The sequence below is a fragment of the Arachis ipaensis genome, chromosome B4, assembly GCF_059453495.1.
Source record: "Arachis ipaensis isolate K30076 ecotype BB chromosome B4, ASM5945349v1, whole genome shotgun sequence".
Classification (NCBI taxonomy): domain Eukaryota; kingdom Viridiplantae; phylum Streptophyta; class Magnoliopsida; order Fabales; family Fabaceae; genus Arachis; species Arachis ipaensis.
Window position 1 is genome coordinate 76448767 of NC_142439.1, and position 20454 is coordinate 76469220.

General features: G+C 41.7%; 1 pseudogene; it reads left to right on the top strand.

Annotated features, from left to right (window-relative positions):
* The first annotated feature begins 205 nt into the window (after positions 1-205).
* LOC148568003 (uncharacterized) lies at positions 206-811 on the top strand (annotated as a pseudogene).
* Positions 812-20454: the final 19643 nt, after the last annotated feature.

The following is a 20454-nucleotide window of genomic DNA, read 5'->3' on the forward strand; positions in this document are numbered from 1 at the left end:
GTCTTGTTGAGGTAGAGAGGGCCTTTGTGGGTGTTTTGGAGGAGCATTGGGGGGAGCCTCCTAATTTGGATACAAAGAAGTTTTTAGGAGTTTCTGCTCTTCTCCGTTTCGAGCTAGGTAGTGCCCGACTTCCTATAAAATTTCTTCTTGTTGTTGTTTCTCATTATCCAGTATGTAACTGTTTTTATGATTTTCTTTTTCAAAGATGGCCTCCGACTCTAATTCAATGAAGTTTCTTTGTAAAACCAAGAAGACGGTGGCTGCCCAGAATCTGCAGAGAAAGACGTCGGGGGAGGGTTCTTCCCAGGTTCCGCCGAAGAAGCCAGACTCGGGTCCTCAAGGTTCGAGGAAGATTATTCTGACCCCGCAAATTCGTGTGGCCTCTACTGATTCCCCTTTGACGACCTCTGGTGTTTCCTCCTCCCCTTCTTCATCTGGGCCCTCTCCCAAGAGGCAAAGAACTGCTGGTGCTTATGACCTTAATGATAAGGATTTCAATGGCGTGGCCTTTGCTGTGGAGCACATCACTCCATATGGTTTTGTTCCAATCGATGATGTATCCATCCTTAAGCACCTCGATTTCAAATCCACTTATCCAGTAACAGTATCCAGATGGCCAACCTTAGTATTGCGTTGTCGAGGGAGTTCAAGAAATCCCCATTAATTCTACCAGTGCCTTCCTTGGGAGTGCTAAAGCTGATTATGAGAGGGTAAAGGGGCTAAGGCTTGAGCTGGAGGCAAAAAGTGTTGGGCTAGAGCTTTCCTTGGAGAAGGAGAAGGCCCGGGCTACTGTGCCAGAGGCAGCTGCTAATTTGGCAGAGGATATGGCAAAGAAAGCCAAGGAGAGCTACACCTGGACTTATGGTGAGCTTGTTGAACTTAAGGAAAAACTCCAATCTTGCTATGATAATTATGCCGAGCTGCAAGGTCAAATTGTAAATGGCATGACCGCTCTCTACGAGAATTTGAAAGCTTAGGTCCGGTTACTTGCTCCATATGCCGACCTTACTTTGTTTAGTATGGATAACATTGTTGAAGATGGTAAGATCGTGCCAGCCCCTGATGATGACGAGACTCCTGCCCCTGATCCTCCTCCCAAGGTTCCTATTACTCCTTCTGTTGAAACATCCCGGTCTGAGGCAGACCCCGACGTGGAAATCTTAAATGGCCCAGATGGTGTTGTCGGAGCTATCCCGATTTCAGTCATTCCTCCAGCTCCTCGAGATGCGACGACGGGGGCGAAGCTGGATCCTTTATGACTTCTCTTTTTTATGCTTCTTTTGATGATGTGTTGATATGGTCCGACCTGTGGAACTCTAAACTCTTTTTTATTATAATCTTTTGAGTAGTTTCTTGACACTTGCAGTTGCTCTCTAGCAACTTTTTTAATTTCAATCAAAACACTTTCACTCTGGGGTTGCTGTTAGGTAACCTTTTGAGTTTTTAATGCTTAACTTCTTGATACTTCCTTGTTTTGATTGCTCCGGTGGTGTGCTGGCTAATTTCTGAGGAATGCCTTTACCTTTTGGTTGTTGTTTCAAACTTTTCTGGCCTTTGTCCTGGGATAGCGTCCCTTTGTGGATTTTCCAGTCATGTTTTAGCATTAGGTTTTGGGTTTTTTCTGGCCAACATCCCTCCTAATGACCTTGAGGTAGTGTTATTTCATGAACTTCTACCTTTGCTTATTGGTCTGCGCCTCTTCCAGTTGTGTTTGACAACTTTTCTGAGTTATTTTGTTCTAGCTTTGGCAATTTTGTCCTTGCAGCCTAGTCTTTGGTGTTTCGGGCTTCTAGTCGGTTTCCAATAACTTTTTAGGTGGTGTTCTGTTCTGAACCTTTAGCTTTTAGTTTTTTTGGACGACCTTTGAGCCTTGTTTCGTCTTGTGATTGCCTTTGGCTTTTAAGTAGCGTCCTTTTCGGACTCCTACCTTTTAGCTTAGCAACTTTGACACTAGATTTTTTAACCTTTTTTGACCTTCACATGGTTAGGAAGGCATTGTTCCCTTTTTAGTGATCCTTTAGTTGGTTCGACTTCTCTGTCGGGCTTTTTCAAGCTATTTTTTGCAACCCTGTTTTTTATCCGACCACGTCAAGCCGCTTTATATGGGTTGCTTTTATAACTTCTCACATCAATTTGGACCTCGTCGCTTCACCTTGCCGACCTTTCCTGGTTGGGCGATGAATTTTGTGTTTTTTTGAGCATAAATTAATGCGCCTTGGTAGGATACTTTTTTAGGGAATCTCTATTTTTATTAGAATAAAATGCAATGAGCTAGAAATGTAAATAAGAGTATATACATGTGTGGGGTTACCCTGCAAGTCGGGCTACCTTCAGGTCGTGGCCTGGTGCCTCATTAAAAAACCACTTAGTGGGAAAAAGAGCACACCTCAGCTCAAGACTTTTCTCTAGCTATAGTACCTTCTGAGGTTACAGGCGTGCCACGACCTCGGCAACTCCCGCCCTTAGAGGTCGACTACCCTATAGTAAACTTTTCCTAGTGCTTCTGTAATCCGGTATGGTCCTTTCCAGTTCACCGCTAGCTTTCCTTCTCCTGACCGTCCTACTCCGATATCATTTCGAATTAGAAGGCCCAAAACTGGCGTCCAATGCCAACTTCCTGCCCCCTTCCAAGCATCCAGTGCCCAAAGACTAGAGCCCAACGTCCAAAGGCCCAGAGAGGAGCCTTTAGCTGGCATTTCATGCCCAAGGAGCCTCATAGCACGTGGATCTCATTAAAGCTCAGCCCAAACACTCACGAAATGGGCCCCAGAAGTAGATTTTAGCACTAAATAGACTGTTTTACCCTTACTAGTCATCTGTTTAGTATTTAAGTGTATTTTACATGATTTTCAGAGACAGCATACACCATTCAGCCCTATTTTCATTTTCACCATTGTATTTTACTTTTAGTATGAGTTTCTAAACCTCCTAGGTTGAGGGGAGGAGCCCTACTGAGTCCTATGAATTAATAAAAGTACTACTATTTCTCTTCGATCCGTGTTTGATTAATTCTAAGATGTGTATTCGTTCTTCATCACTATGAATGTATTGAATTGGCATAAGGTTATCACATTCTACATGGGTTCAGAGTGCGTCTTTCATCGGATAATGATGAACCACCACCTTGAATACACGTCTCTCAGACGGCTAATCCATGACTTCGTTGGGAACTTCTCGAGACATCAGTTCAGCTAATTTATGGGGGGATTAGGGTCTCTGTGGTAGAGGCTAGAACCTAAGGCGCAGCATCCTTTGATCCAGAAGATTTGACCTTGTCTGTGGCGTTTTGAGTAGGATCATCAAGGAGAATGAACTATAGAAGCTTCACTCTCAATCAGAATGGTTCCGCACTAAACCTGGGGTTCAGATCTGGAGGAGTATTTACAGCTGCTCAAACCAGTGTCAATCACATACAGCCTGTCATTGAAGAAATCACTCACAAGCAAAGAGAGCAGTAGTACCAGAGTTAATTCAGAAAGATAAAGTAACTCCAATCCTCAATTCTATTCCTATCATTTATTCCAATTAGAATAACAAGTACTTATACAAAGTTCCAAACATAAACCTTCTAATTCGGCTTGACTAAGACCTGCAAGATAACCATAGCTTGCTTTAAGCCACAATCCTCGTGAGATCGACCCTGACTCGCTCAGGTATTACTTGGACGACCCAGTGCACTTGCTGGTACTGCCTGTAGGGAAGTGTGGGCTTTATGTACACGCACCACTGCAAGGTTTCTTAGATGGGGCTTCTATTGTTACCTCCTGGCTTGGTGCTGGCTAGCTTGGATAGTGCGTCTGCTCGGACATTTTGTTCTCGAGGTATGTGTTGGATCTCATATTCTCTAAAGTTTCCAAGCTGTTCTTTGGTCTTGTCCAGGTACTTTTTCATAGTGGGATCCTTTTCCAGGTAGCTCCCTTCTACCTGGGAGGTGATTACTTGTGAATTGCTGAAGATGGTAAGCTTTTGGGCTCCGACCTCCCTAGCCAGCTTCAAGCCAGCCATTAGGGCTTCATACTCTGCTTGATTATTTGAGGTGAGGAACTCAAATCTTAAGGAGAGTTCAAGTTGGGTCCCTTAGTCTCTTTCTAGGATAACGCCTGCTCTACTTCTGGCTTTGTTTGATGAGCCATCGACGTAGAGGTTCCATTCTATGGGGGTTCCTGGGGTGTCTGTGTATTCTGCGATAAAGTCGGCAAACTGCAAGGATTTGATGGCGGTGCGAGCTTCGTACTTGAAGTTGAATTTGGACAACTCGACTGCCCATTATAGTATTCTTCCAACCAAGTCTATTTTTTGCAAGATTCCTTTCATGGGTTGATTAGTCCGTACCCTAATAGTGTGGGCTTGAAAATAAGGTCGAAATCACCGGGAGGTGAGTATGAGGGCGTAAGCAAACTTTTCAACTTTTGGTAGTTCAGTTCGGCCCCCTGTAAGGCTTTGCTAATGAAGTAGATAGGTTGTTATCCCTTATCATCCTCTCTGACCAGGGCTGATGCTATCGCTCGACTTCCAACAGTGAGGTACAGTATCAGTTCTTCTCCTTGTTGAGGTCGGGTCAGGACGGGTGGTCGTCCCAAGAATGATTTGACGTCTTGAAAGGCTTTCTCGCACTCTGGAGTCCACTCGGATTTCTTTCCTTTCCTCAGTATTTCATAAAAGGGGAGAGACTTTAGGTTCGATCTAGCCAGAAATCTTGGCAGGGCTGCTAGTCTTCCATTTAGTTGCTGTACTTTTTTTACACAGGTCGGGCTTTTCATGTCGAGTATAGCTTGGCACTTGTCTAGATTTGCTTCGATACCTCTTTGGGTTAGCATGAATCCTAGGAATTTGCCGGCTTCTACCGTGAAAATACATTTCATGGGATTTAGCCTCATTCTGTGTTTCCTTATGGTGCTGAACACTTCGAAGAGGTCGGACAGCAGTGTGTCCTCCTTTTGGGTCTTTATTAGCATGTTGTCCACATAGACATCCATCAGCTTTCCTATGTGGTTGGTGAATACCTTATTAATTAACCTCTGATATGTGGGCCTTGCGTTCTTTAGTCTGAACGGCATTACTACGTAACAGTAGTTTGCTTTCGGGGTTAAGAATGAGGTTTTCTCCTGGTTGGGTTTATGCATTGGGATTTGGTTGTACCCTGAGTATGCGTCCACGAAGGAAAGGTATTTGTATCCTGACGATGCGTCAACCAGGGTATCGATGTTTGGGAGGGGATAGGGGTTTTTTGGGCAGGCTTTATTGAGGTTGGTGTAGTCCACACACATTCTCCACTTTCCATTTGGCTTTTTTACCAGTACGACGTTGGCCAGCCACAGTGGATATTTAACCTCCCTTATGAACCCTGCCTCCAGCAAGGCTTGTACCTGTTCCTCTATGACTTGTGATCTTTCTGGGCCGAGCTTTCGGCGCCTTTGTTGTATTGGTCGGGATCCAGGGTACATGGCTAGTTTGTGGCACATTAAGCTGGGATCTATGCCGGGCATATTAGCGGCTTTCTAAGCGAAGAGGTCAGAATTCTCCCTTAAGAGCTTTACTAGCAGCTCCTTTAGGTTTCATCCTATACTTGTTGTTTTTATCTGGGGTGTCTTCGACTTGTACCTCCTCAGTTTCACTTTCTGGCTGAGGACGAAGTTCGTCACGAGCCCAGGCCCCTCCGAGTTCAATGGTGTTGGCCTCTTTTCCTCCGGGGTCACCCTTAAGGTTCAGAGTTTCATTGTAGCATTGTCGTGCGAGCTTTTGGTCTCCTTTAATGGTGGCTATGCCTTCTGGAGTTGGGAACATCATGCATAAGTGTGGAGTGGAGACTACTGCGGCGAGCTGGTTTAGAGTCGTCCGGCCTATGAGGGAATTATATGCTGAGCTTACATTGATGACTATGTAGTCTACACTTAGCGTCCTGGACCGGGATCCCTTTCAGAAGGTGGTGTCTAGTGGGATGTATTCGAGGGGCTGGATCGGTGCATATCCTAGTCCGAATAGGCTGTTGGGATATGCTATGAGCTCTTTTTCTTCTAGTCCAAGTTTGTCGAAGGCCAATTTGATTAGAATGTCTGCCGAGCTTCCTGGTCAACCAGTGTTCAGTGGAGGTTGACATTGGCTAGTATGATGGTAATGACCCCAGGATCGTCATGCCCGGGGATGATACCAGTGGCGTCTTCCTTGGTGAAAGAGATGGTGGGGAAGTCGTGCGACCTACTCTCTTCTCTAACGTGATATATTTCTTTAAGGTGTCTTTTGCGGGATGACTTTGAGACTCCTCCTCCTGCGAATCCTCCATTGATCATGTGGAAATGCCTTTTCGGGGTGTGAGGGGGCGATCAACTCGTCCTCCCTCTTCGACCCTCCTTCTCTTTTTAGGCTCGTCCATTCTGCTGGCTAGGAATCGATCTAGCCTTCCTTCTCGGGCCAACCTCTTGACAACGTTCTTCAAGTCGTACCATTCGTTAGTAGAATACCCGTAGATTTTGTGGTATTCGCAGTACTCGGTCTGACTTCCTCCCCTTTTGTGTTGGATTGGACGGGGTGGTGGGATCTTTTTCGTGTTGCATATTTTCCTGTAGACATCCACTAAAGATACCTGAAGAGGGGTATAGTTATGGTATTTCCTGGGCTTCTCTGCGAGTTGGTCCTCCTTTTTTCTTGGCTCTTCGTCTTTGTCCCGAGAGGGGTAGGAGAACCCAGTTTTGGAAGTTTCCCCCAGTCGGGAGTTTTCCTCCATGTTGATGTATTTCTCAGCTCGTTCTTGTACTTCATTCAAGGATGTGGGGTGCTTCTTAGATATGGAGTGGCTGAAGGGCCCTTCTCATAGGCCGTTGATAAGTCCCATGATAGCCACTTCTATGGAGAGATTCTGTATGTCGAGGCACGCTTTATTTAACCTTTCCATGTAGTTTCGGAGGCTTTCCCGATCTCCATGCTTAATCCCTAGTAGAGTTGGAGCGTGTTTGGCTTTGTCTTTTTGAATGGAGAACCTGGCTAGGAACTTTTTAGCGAGGTCATCAAAGCTTGTGATTGACCTTGGGCGTAGGCTATCGAACCACTTTATAGCCGTTTTGGTGAGAGTAGTCGGGAAGGTCTTGCAGCGAGTTATGTCTGAGGCATCTGTAAGATACATCCGACTCCTAAAGTTGCTGAAATGATGGCTTGGATCGGATGTTCCGTTGGATGGGGTCATGTCAGGGGCTTTGAAGTCCTTTGGGACTTTAGCCTTCATGATTTCTTTCGTGAATGGGTCTTGTTCTCTATAGGGGCTAGCTTCACGGTTGGATCGAGTAGTCTTGGCCTTGAGGTCGGCTTCAAGTTTCTGGAGTTTGTCTTCCATCTCTCTGCGCCGTCTTGCTTCTCTTTGCAGATCTTGCTCGGCTTCTTGTTATCGTTCGGCCTCTTGTTCGAGTTGTTTGAGGCGATCTTGTTTCTCACAGATGGCATCTAGGATTTCCATATTCTGGGTTTGTTTGTCTTTCTTAGAGTGGTTTGCTTCATTTGGTGACGGTGGTGTGGCATCCGCGTTTTTTGTTGGTGTACCGTCTTCCAATCCGGGGGTGTGGTCGTTGTTAGAAGGGTTGTTTGCCATGATGGTGGAACGACTTCCAGGTTCCCTGGAAACGGCGCCAATGTTTGGAGGGTTACCTGAAATATTGAGACTGATCTCGAGCGAGATGTTCTGGGTTGGTCAAGCCTGTCGTGTCCGACTTGGTGCTGCTGGTCCTTGATCACTAGGGGGTGGTGGTACCTGCAAGAGACTCTGATGCTTAAGTCAGTACCGGCTTTTGACATGTTTTTTTGTAGAATTGAAGTATGAGTTATACCTGGGTGCTCCAGTGTATTCAAAGTGGTGCTCGACGACCTTCCTTGAGATAAGTTTGTTATCTTATCATATCTTTTGTGGATGAGAGCATATCTTTTTGTGAACCACTTTTTGGAAGGCGGCGGTCCCCCTGTTTTGGGCCTCTTTGGGCCTCTTTATAAATTTTTCGAGCTCTTTATGAAGAGGTCGGTATTTGGAACAACCTTTGGTGAGGTCGGTCCTTTCGTCTGCGGTCAACCCAGCTCTTTAACTCGGGACGGGTGATAAACCCCATTTGGAGGGTTTATCTTGTGTTGAATTTAGAGAATTTTATTGCCTTCTCCCACATTTATCCAATGAAATAGCATGGTTTTGTAACTTCTCCTTTAATTGTGCTTAAGAGAGAAAACATGTTTTTTTAGGTCTTAAAATACCTAAACTTAATTTACCTTGATTCCATTAGGTGCCTTGATATGTTTGTTAAGTGATTTTAGATTTAGGAGGCAAAGATTGGATCAAGGGAATGAAAGAAAAGCATGTAGAAATGGAGAACTCATAAAGAAATGAAGGAATCGCAAAAGCTGTCAAGCCGACCTCTTCGCACTCAATCGACCATAACGTGAGCGACAGAGGTCCAAATAATACGGTTCTAGTTGCGTTGGAAAGCTAACATCCAGGGCTTCGAAATAATATAAGATTTGCCATAGTTTCATTGTGGATAGGGGTGCATACGCACACGGTACGCGTACACACTGATGGGTGCACATGGTTCACTTAATGTAACTCATGGCCAGCGATTTTAGAAGCCTTGTGGGCTCAATCCAACTCATTTCTGATGCTATTTAAGCCAAGGATTGAGGGAGAATTAACACACTTAGTCATAGTTTGGTTTTATTATGCTTTAGTTTAGTTTCTAGAGAGAGAAGCTCTCACTTCTCTCTAGAATTAGGATTAGGTTTTAGATCTAGATCTAGTTCTTCTTCTCCCTTCTAATTTTCCTTTTCTTTCCTTAATTGTTCTCTTGTAGTTGTAGAATTCTTCTTCTCTTATAATTCTTTTGTATTGTTAGTTGTAGTTTATGAACTTTCTCTTGTAGATCTACATTTCTTCTTCAATGTAATTGGTAAGTTCTTTGTTGTTTCATAATTATTTTGATTTCCTATTGTTAATCTCTTGCTTTTGTAGTTAGATCTCTCTTTAATTCTTGCAATTCATGTTGTTTACTTTTATTGCCTTCTATGTATTTGTTAAAATGCTTCTTTTAGTTATGAGTTTACTTTTCTATTATTTTACCTTTCTATTGTTAATCTCTTACTTTTGAGTTGTAGACTCCTTTAATTCTTGAAATTTACTATGCTTTTCTTTTATGCCTTCCAAGTGTTTGATGAAATGCTTAGTTGGACTTTAGAGTAGATTTTAGTGCTCTTAGCTTGGGAAGGTAACTTAGGAACTCTTGAGTTACTAATGTCCAAGTGATTGACGATTGGGAGCCATTAACTCTAGATCTCACTAATTGAATTGGTGGAGAACTAGGACTTATGGACTTGGATTGACATAACTCACTTGACTTTCCTTTACTATTAGTTAGAGGATGACTTAGTGGGGTTGATCCTTGCTAATTCCCATGTTGTGGTTAGTGATTAGGATAGAGATCCTTGACCACCAACTCTTGCCAAGACCTTTCTAGTTGATAGTTTATTTTTATTGCCATTTACATTTCATGTCTCTTATCCCAAAAACCCCAAAATATCTCATAACCAATAACAGGACACTTTATTGCAATTCCTAGGGAGAACGACCCGAGGTTCAATACTTCAGTTTATAGATTTTAGGGGTTAGTTACTTGTGACAAACAAATTTTTGTATGAAAGGATTATTGATTGGTTTAGAAACTATACTTGCAACAAGAATTTATTGTAAATTCTAAACCACAGAAAAGTCCAATCATCAATGGGGTATCCCATCGACCCCTGAATCTCTAAGGACTGTTCAGTCGTTTCTCTCTACCCCGACTATCCCGTCGACCCCTGTGACATAACAGGCGGGTCAAGTGGACCAGCGGTTCATCATAGTCCCAAACCTAAATTACGTGCCTCCCTCTGCTACTGTAATGGCCCAACACCTAGCATGTATAGATCATACTAGAAGATAAACGTTACCAACTTGTTTTCCCTTACATAATATTAATTAGTAACTATAAGCTATTCGCTGTTAACACCATGCAAATTTACCAGTAATTTTTTTTTAAACAGAAGCAGTCTAAAGTCACATACATTCAGTATAACAAGGAGTAACAAACATCCACATACATAAAACAATAGAAAGCAGTATATGAAATAACAGACTATAAAATACATCATCATACAAGATTAGCTCAGTTATATAAGTACAAAACTATGATTAAGTATTCCTCAGTTAGTGACTCATATATATATATATATATATATATAAGACGTTCCAGGGCCTGATCTGTCTAAAAAGCCCTTAAACTGGCCTTCTAAGCTAACCTAAGTGTTCGTGGGTTACTTGAAATGTTGAGACCGATCTCGGGCGAGATCTTCTGGTTTGGTCAAGCCTGTCGTGTCCAACTTGGTGCTGCTGGTCCTTGATCACTAAGGGATGGTGGTACCTGTAAGAGACTCCGATGCTTAAGTCAGTACGGGCTTTTGGCAGGTTTTTTGTAGAATTAAAGTATGAGTTATACCTGGGTGGTCCAGTGTATTTATAGTGGTGCTCGACGACCTTCCTTGAGATAAGTTTATTATCTTATCTTATCTTTTATGGATGAGATCATATCTTTTTGTGAACCGCTTTTTGGTGGGCGGCGGTCCTCTTGTTTTGGGCCTCTTTGGGCCTCTTTAGGAGTTTTCCAAGCTCTTTATGAAGAGGTTGGTATTTGGACCAACCTTTGGTGAGGTCGATCCTGTCGTCTGTGGTCAACCCGGCTCTTTAACTCGAGCCGGGGTATGAACAGTGCCCCTGCTTGAGCTTCGGCTTCTCGAGGTCGTGCTCGTTCTGAGCTTCGATCTCTTTGCGATCTCTTTGCGGGGTCGTGCTCAAGCATTTTGTTTAGGGCCTGACATGTCTAAAAAGCCCCTAAATTGGCCCCCTAAGCTAACCTAATTCTATGACATGCCTATTCCTTCTCAGCATACTAGCAAAAGTGAGGGAAATACTCTAATATATTGGAGTCAGACTAGACGTCCCAAAAAAGTCTCCTCATCTCTGATCTGAAAAGCCCATCATGGGGAACCACCTGGTAGGTAGGGATGTCAGCCTGTTGGTGCCTCGTCTGGCTCATCACTGTCTGAAGAGATAACTATGACGTCAGCGTCTTATGAACGGATATTTTATACACTTTTTAGTACTGTTTTCTTAGTGTTTTTGGTTTTGTTTTGTTAAGTTTTATAAAGTTTTATTAGGTTTTAGTACAAAAATCACTCTTTGGATGCTATTTTGAGTTTTTGTATTTTTCCTATATATTTAGGTGATTTTTGGGTGATTCTAGCAAGTTTTGGAAAATTCTGATTCAGAGGCTGAGAAAAGACTGCAGATGCTGTCAGATTCTGACCTCCATGCATTCAAACAAGCATTTCTGGAGCTACAGAGGTCCAAATGACGCAGTCTCAATGGTGTTGGAAGGATAACTTTCAGAGCTTTCCAGAAATATGTGTTAGTCTATACTTTGCTACGGAAATTACTGCCCAAAATGGGCGTTGAATGCCCAATTTACCCCATGTATAGAGTTCAACGCCCAAGAAGGACCAACCCTCCAAGTTGAATGCCCAAACCGGCGTCCAACGCCTAATAGGGAGTACAAGGCTGCAAATACACCCCCTAGAGGGTATTCAACGCCCTCTCACCAAGTTGGATGCCAAGCTCAGCCCAAACACTCACCAAGTGGGCCCATAAGTAGATTTTCGCACTCTTTAGCTTAGTTTATCACATTTTTGTAATTTTTAATTATTAGTAACATCTTTTAGGTCTAGTATTTACTATAAATAAGAGACTTCCTTCTTCCTGAGGAGCATGCCTCCCAGGAGGGAAAAAGCACATACACATTATTTCTATACATTATGAGCAGTTAAACCTCCTAGGTTTAGGTTAGGAGCTCTGTTGATTCTCATGGATTAATAATATTACTGTTTATATTTCAATCTATGTTTGATTCCATTCTAAGATATATCTTTGTTCTTCATTCCTTATGAATCTGGGGTGGAACTAGCGTATGACCCCTTGTTCTACATGAGTTCTTGCGAGTCTCGAGAGGGATAGCATTGAACTACAAGCTTGATTATACATCTCTTAGACGGTTAATCCACGTATTCGTCGGGGACATGGGAACATCTGTTCAGCCAAGCCTGGGGTGATTAGGGCCTATGTGGTATAAGCTAGAATCATAAAGCTTCATTCTCCGATTCCGAAGATCTGACATTGTCTGTGGCATTTTGAGTAGGATCACCTGAGATTGAATTGCTAGAGCTTCACCCTCCTTCAGATTGAATGACCAATAGCGTGGCGTTTGATGTGAAGCAGATGAGATTAATGACTATTAGTGTGGCATTAATCACTTACATCTTGCTTTGGAATGAATCATTCATTATTGGAATAGACAGCAAGAAAAGTTAATCCGTAAAGATAAGGCATCTCCAAAACCTTAACTAATTTCTCATTATTGTTCTCCGCTATTTCTTTATTGTTTCTTATTTATTTTATGTGCATTCAACAACAACCAATCAACTTTCTATCTGCCTGACTAAGAAGTGCAGGATAATTATTACTTGCTCAGTCCGACAATCTTTGTGGGATCGACCCTCACTCACCTGAGGTATTACTTAGATGACCCGGGACACTTGTCGGTTAAGTTGTGCGGAGTTCTAAATTTTGCGCACCAAATTTTTGGTGCCGTTGCCAGGGATTGTTCGAGATTGACAAACTATTGGGCTATCTTGTTGCTTAGATTATGTAATTTTTACAGTTTATTTGCTCTTTTTCTTGTGTTTCTTGTTTTCTTTTTCAAAACCTTTTCTTTTCTTTAGTAATCTTTATCTTTTGTTTGAGTCTTGTGTCAGCTTTTAAGTTTGGTGTCCCTTTTTGTTTTCATCTTTTCCTTTGAAGTTTTGAAATTGTTCTTGTTTTTCTTTCTTAGTGTTCGAACTGTTCTTGCTATTTTTCTTGTTTGATCTCAAAGTTTTTAAGTTTAGTGTCTTTTTGTGTTTTCCCCTTCAAATTTTCGAAAATCTTAGCTTTTGATTTCAAAAATTTTTTAAGTTTGGTGTCCTAATTAGATATCTTTTGCTTATCTTTTCAAAATTTAAAATTTTCTTGTTTATCTTGTTAATCTTTTTCAAATCTTTATCTTATCTTTTTTATCTTTCTTTGAATTTCAAATTTTGTTATCGTATCTTGTTTTAAATTCAAATTTCAAAATCTTATCTTATCTTAATTCAAATTCATTTTTTAAAAATTCAAAATTTTAAAATTTAAAATTTTAAAATTCAAAAGTCAAAATTCAAATTTCAAATTTCAATTCTCAATATCTTTTAAATCTTTTCAAATCTTATATTTCCTTGTTTGACTTTCTCTTTCAAATCTTAAATTTCAAAGATCTTCTTTGATTTTCCCTTTTCAAATTTCAAATTTTTAAAATCAAATCTTTTATTTTATTTTCAAATCTTGTTAGTTAGTTAGTTACTTGTTTTATCTTATTCTCTTTTCTCTCTTCTTTTTCAAAACTTCCTAACTACTTTCTCTTCCTATTTTTTTATTTTCGAATTTTCAAAAAAAAAATTTAAATATTTTTAATTCTTATTCTTTCTTCTTGGGTATCTCACTGGGAGTTCTCTATACTTTGACATAGAGACTCCCACTTTTCTTTGTCTCTTGCTTGTGCAAGAATACCAAAAATCACTATGGATCCAAATGAGGATGCACAACCCAGAAGAACTTTGGATTCTTATACAACTCCCACTCCTGACTTCTATGGAAGGAGCATTAGTACACCTCCTATTTGAATAGACAATTTTGAGCCCAACCCTCAGTTAATCATCCTAGTACAACAGAACTGCTAGTTTCATGGGCTTCTGCAGGAAGACCCCAACATGTTTATATCAGATTTCTTGCAGATCTGTGACACTGTAAAGACTCATGGAGTGGATCCTAAAGTTCTACAGGATGATGCTCTTCCCATTTTCTTTGAGAGATCAAGCAAAAGATTGGTTGGATGTCCAACCCAAGAAGAGCTTGAACACCTAGAGTTAGGTAATCAGCAAATTTCTAAACAAGTACTTTTTGCCAAGGAAGCTGACTAAGCTACGGAGGGATATTCAGACTTTTAAGCAGTAAGAGAGTGAGTCTCTTTATGATGCCTGGGAAAGATACAAGTTGATGCTCAAAAAATGTCCCATTGAAATGTTCACAGAGTTGGTTAAGCTGGATATCTTTTATGACAGACTCTCAGAAAGAGCCAAGGTATCCCTGGATAATTCTGCAGGTGGCTCTTTACACATGAAGAAGACTTTAGAGGAGGCCAACAAACTCATTGAGATGGTGCCTAACAACCAATACCTATACTCATAAGAGAAGATCTTAATGAAAAGGGAGAAAAACGGAGTGTCAACCGAATCTACTATTCATAAACAAAATGAATCTTTTGTCCAGCAGCTGAACTTTCTCACACAACAAGTGTTGAGCCTACAAAGTTCAGTTAACAACCATCCTCCTCAGCCTTCACAGCCTCAGAGTACTCTTGACCTGGCACCTGCATTAACAGAACTTGTAGAGAGCCAACAAGGCTTTATGCAGGAGACCAAAGCCTCCATAAGGAATATGGAAGCATGGTTGAACCAGACATAGCAGCATTTGTCTGCACAGATAAGAGAAGAGTGTCAAGCTATCCAATTAAGGAGTGGAAAGACACTGAACAACAAACCCCAGAGCCATAAGAGGCAAGGAGAAGAAGAAGAAATGGCAGAAGATGAATGAGCTGCAGCCCAGAGTACCATCAGGGGCATTGAACGCCCCAAGAGGGGTGACACTGGCGTCCAACGCCCAGAAGGGGGCAGTTCTGGCGTTGAACGCCAGGAATACGGTAGTGAGGGTGTTGAATGCCAGGAATGTGGTAGTAAGGGCGTTGAACGCTTAGGCAGGGGTGATCAGACACGTGCAAGTGATGAAAGCACCCCTCCTAAGCAAGCCAGTAACCCCTCTTCTAGCACTGCAGGCATCCATCCTACATCTACCAAGGCTGATGAGTACAAGACTAAGATGCCATCTCTCCAGAAGCTCTATCAGGCAGAAAAGGATAAATAGTTTGCTCACTTTGCAGACTACCTCAAGACACTGGAGATCAAGATCTCTTTTGCAGAAGCTCTTGAACAGATACCTTCTTATGCCAAGTTTATGAAAGACATATTAAGTCACAAGAAGGACTAGAGGGAGGTAGAGACAATCTTCCTCCCTGAAGAATGCAGTGCAGTAATCCAGAAGAGCTTACCAGAGAAGCTTTAGGATCCTAGGAGCTTTATGATACCATGCCCCTTGGGGATGCCTACACTAGGATAGCCCTATGTGATCTTGGAGCAAGCATTAATCTGATGCATACTGGTATGCGAAATTGTTACTCAGGTTGTAAAATTTGTTGTTCGTTCTCTCCCTGGCAATGGCGCCAATAACTGGTGCACAATACCATGGTCCAAACATAACTTCACAACTTCGCACAACTAACCAGCAAGTGCACTGGGTCGTCCAAGTAATAAAACCTTACGTGAGTAAAGGTCGATCCCACGGAGATTGTCGGCTTGAAGCAAGCTATGGTCACCTTGTAAATCTCAGTCAGGCGGATATCAAATGGTTATGGAGTTTTCGAATAATAATAATAAATAAATAGAAAGTAAAGATAGAAATACTTATGTAATTCATTGGTGAGAATTTCAGATAAGCGTATAGAGATGCTTTCGTTCCTCTGAACCTCTGCTTTCCTGCTGTCTTCATCCAATCAGTTTTACTCCTTTCCATGGCAAGATTTCTGTAAGGGCATCACCGTTGTCAATGGCTACATCCCATCCTCTCTATGAAAATGGTCTGAATACTCTGTCACGGCATGGCTAATCATCTGGAGGTTCTCGATCATACTGGAATAGGATTTACTATCCTTTTGCGTCTGTCACTACGCCCAGCACTCGCGAGTTTGAAGTTTGTCACAGCCATCCCTTCCCAGATCCTACTCGGAATACCACAGACAAGATTTAGATTTTTCGGATCTCAGGAATGGCCATCCATGGGTTCTAACTTATACCACGAAGATTCTGATTAAGGAATCCAAGAGATACTCATTCAATCTAAGGTAGAACGGAAGTGGTTGTCAGGCACGTGTTCATAGGGAATGATGATGACTGTCACGATCACCACATTCATGTTGAAGTACAAATGGATATCTTAGAAGCGGAATAAGTTGAATTGAATAGAAAACAGTAGTACTTTGCATTAAATCATGAGGAACAGCAGAGCTCCACACCTTAATCTATGGAGTGCAAAAACTCTACCGTTTGAAAATACATAAGTGATAATGGTCCAGGCATGGCCGAATGGCCAGCCCCCAAACGTGATCAATATGATCTAAAGTTGAACTAAAAATCATAAGATCTAATACAATAGTAAAAAGTCCTATTTATACTAAACTAGCTACCAGGGTTTACAGAAGTAAGTAATTGATGTATAAATCCACTTTTGGGGACCACTTGGTGTGTGCTTGGGCTGAGCTTGAAGTTTACACGTGGAGAGGTCATTCTTGGAGTTGAACGCCAGTTTGTAAGGTGTTTCTGGCATTCAACTCTGGTTTGTAACGTGTTTCTGGCGTTTAACTCCAGACTGCAGCGTAGAACTGGCGTTCAACGCCCTTTTGCGTCGTCTAAACTCAGCTAAAGTATGGACTATTATATATTGTTGGAAAGCCCTGGATGTATACTTTCCAACGCAATTGGAAGCGCGCCATTCTGAGTTCTGTAGCTCTAGAAAATCCACTTTGAGTGCAGGGAGGTCAGAATCCAACAACATTAGCAGTCCTTCTTCTACCTCTGAATCTGATTTTTGCTCAAGTCCCTCAATTTCAGCCAGAAAATACCTAAAATCACAGAAAAATACACAAACTTATAGTAAAGTCCAGAAATGTGAATTTAACATAAAAACTAATAAAAATATCCCTAAAAGTAACTAGATCCTACTAAAAACATACTAAAAATATTGCCAAAAAGGGTATAAATTATCCGCTCATCACAACACCAAACTTAAATTGTTGCTTGTCCCCAAGCAACTGAAAATCAAATAGGATAAAAAGAAGAGAATATACTATAAATTTTAAACTATCAATGAAACATAGCTCCAATCAGATGAGCGGGACTTGTAGCTTTTTGCCTCTTGAATAGTTTTGGCATCTCACTTTATCCATTGAGGTTCAGAATGATTGGCATCTATAGGAACTCAGAGTTCAGATAGTGTTATTGATTTTCCTAGTTCAGTATGTTGATTCTTGAACACAGCTACTTTATGAGTCTTGGCCGTGGCCCTAAGCACTTTGTTTTCCAGTATTACCACCGGATACATAAATGCCACAGACACATAATTGGGTGAACCTTTTCAGATTGTGACTCAGCTTTGCTAAAGTCCCCAATTAGAAGTGTCCAGGGTTCTTAAGCACACTCTGTTTTTGCTTTGGACCTTGACTTTAACCGCTCAGTCTCAAGTTTTCACTTGACACCTTCACGCCACAAGCACATGGGTAGGGACAGCTTGCTTTAGCCGCTTAGGCCAGGATTTTATTCCTTTAGGCCCTCCTATCCACTGATGCTCAAAGCCTTGGATCCTTTTTATTTACCCTTGCCTTTTGGTTTTAAGGGTTATTGGCTTTTTGCTCTTGCCTTTTGGTTTTAAGAGCTTTTGGCTTTTTCTGCTTGCTTTTTCATTTTTTTTTTCGCTATTTTTTTTCTGCAAGCTTTGTATTCACTGCTTTTTCTTACTTCAAGAATCATTTTTATGATTTTTCAGATTATCAAATAACATGTCTCCTTGTCATCATTCTTTCAAGAGCCAACATATTTAACATTTATAAACAACAACTTCAAAAGACATATGCACTGTTCAAGCATTCATTCAGAAAACAAAAAGTATTGTCACCACATCAATATAATTAAACTAAGTTCAAGGATAAATTCAAAACTCATGTACTTCTTGTTCTTTTGAATTAAAAACATTTTTCATTTAAGAGAGGTGATGGATTCATATTCACTACTTTAAGGCATAGACACTTAGACACTAATGATCATGTAATAAAGACACAAACATAGATAAACATTTAACATAAGAAAACGAAAAACAGAAAATTTAAGAACAGGGAATGAGTCCACCTTAGTGATGGTGGCGTTTCCTTCTTGAGGAACCAATGATGTCCTTGAGCTCTTCTATGTCTCTTCCTTGTCTTTGTTGCTCCTCCCTCATAGCTCTTTGATCTTCTCTAATTTCATGGAGTATGATGGAGTGCTCTTGATGTTCCACCCTTAGTTGTCCCATGTTGGAACTTAGTTCTCCTAGGGAGGTGTTAATTTGCTCCCAAAAATTCTGTGGAGGAAAGTTCATCCCTTGAGGTATCTCAGGAATTTCTTGATGATGAGCTTCCTCACGTGTTTCTTGAGCTCCATGAGTGGGCTCTCTTGTTTGCTCCATCCTTTTCTTAGTGATGGGCTTCTCTTCCTCAATAGGAATGTCTCCTTCTATGAAAGCTCCAGCTGAGTAACATAGATGGCAAATAAGATGAGGAAAAGCTAGCCTTGCCAAGGGGGAGGGCTTTTCGGCTATTTTGTAGAGTTCAAGGGAGATGACTTCATGAACTTCTACTTCCTCTCCAATCATGATGCTATGAATCATGATGGCTTGATCCACAGTAACTTCAGATCGGTTGCTAGTGGGAATGATGGAGCGTTGGATGAACTCCAACCATCCTCTAGCCACAGGCTTGAGGTCCAGTCTTCTAAGTTGAACCGGTTTGCCTTTTGAGTCAATCTTCTATTGAGCTCCTTCCACACATATGTCCATGAGGATTTGGTCCAACCTTTGATCAAAGTTGACCCTTCTAGTGTAGGGGCGTGCATCTCCTTGCATCATAGGCAAGTTAAACGCCAACCTCATATTTTCCGAACTAAAATCTAAGTATTTCCCCCGAACCATGGTGAGATAATTCTTTGGGTTCGGGTTCTTACTTTGATCATGGTTCCTAGAGATCCATGCATTAGCATAGAACTCTTGAACCATTAGAATTCTGACTTGTTGGATGGGTTTTGTTAGAACTTTCCAACCTCTTCTTTGGATTTCATGTCGGATTTCTGGATACTCATTTCTCTTGAGTTTGAAAGGGACCTCGGGGATCACCTTCTTCTTGGCCACAACATCATAGAAGTGGTCTTGATGGGCTTTGAAGATGAATCTTTCCATCTTCTATGACTCGGAGGTGGAAGCTTTTGTCTTCCCTTTCCCTTTTCTAGAGGATTCTCCGGTCTTAGGTGCCATGGTAATGGAAAACAAAAAGCTTTATGCTTTTACCACACCAAACTTAGAAAATTGCTCGCCCTCGAGCAAGAAAAGAAAGAATAGATGAAGAAGAAGAAGAAATGGAGGAGAGGGAGAGAGAGATGTGTTTCGGCCAAGAAGAGGAGGAGAGGGTTGTGTTGTGTGAAAATGAAGAAGAATGGAGGGCTTTATATAGGGAAGGGAGGGGGGTTAAGGTTCGGCCATTTAGGGAGGGTTTGGGTGGGAAAGTGATTTTGAATTTTGAAGGTAGGTGGGGTTTATGAGGTAGGTTTATGGGGAAGAGTGGATGGATGTGAGTGGTGAATGGGTGATAGAGAAGAGAGCTTGAGGTGATTGGTGAAGGGTTTTGGGGAAGGGTGTTTATTGGGAAGAGAGGATGAACATTGAGAAGAGGGAAGAGTATGAGTGGAGGTAGGTGGGGATCCTGTGGGGTCCATAGATGCTGAGTTGATCCTGTGGAGTCCACAGATCCTGAAGTGTCAAGGATTTGCATCCCTGCACCAATTAGGCATGTAAAATGCCTTGGCATGCAATTCTGGCGTTTAAACGCCGAATTGGTGCTTGTTCTGGGCGTTCAGCGCCCAGATGCAGCATGTTTCTGGCGTTGAACGCCAATTCTATGCTTGTTTCTGGCGTTCAGCGCCAGCTTTCCTCAGTGTGCATTCCTGGTGTCTAAACGCCAGGATGCTGCTTGTTTTGGGCGTTCAACGCCAGATTCATGCTCTGTTCTGGCATTGAACGCCAGCCAGATGCTCCTTATTGGCGTTTAAACGCCAGTAAGCCCTTCCTTCAGGGTGTGATTTTTCTTCTGCTGTTTTTTATTCTGTTTTTGATTTTTCTATTTATTTTGTGACTCCACATGATCATGAACCTAATAAAACATGAAAAAAAACAATAAAAATAAAAATAGATTAAGATAAATAAAAATTGGGTTGCCTCCCAACAAGCGCTTCTTTAATGTCAGTAGCTTGATAGTGGGCTCTCATGGAGCCTCACAGATGTTCAGAGCATTGTTGAGACTCCCCAACACCAAACTTGGATATGGGAGTTCAACACCAAACTTAGAGTTTGGTTGTGGCCTGCCAACA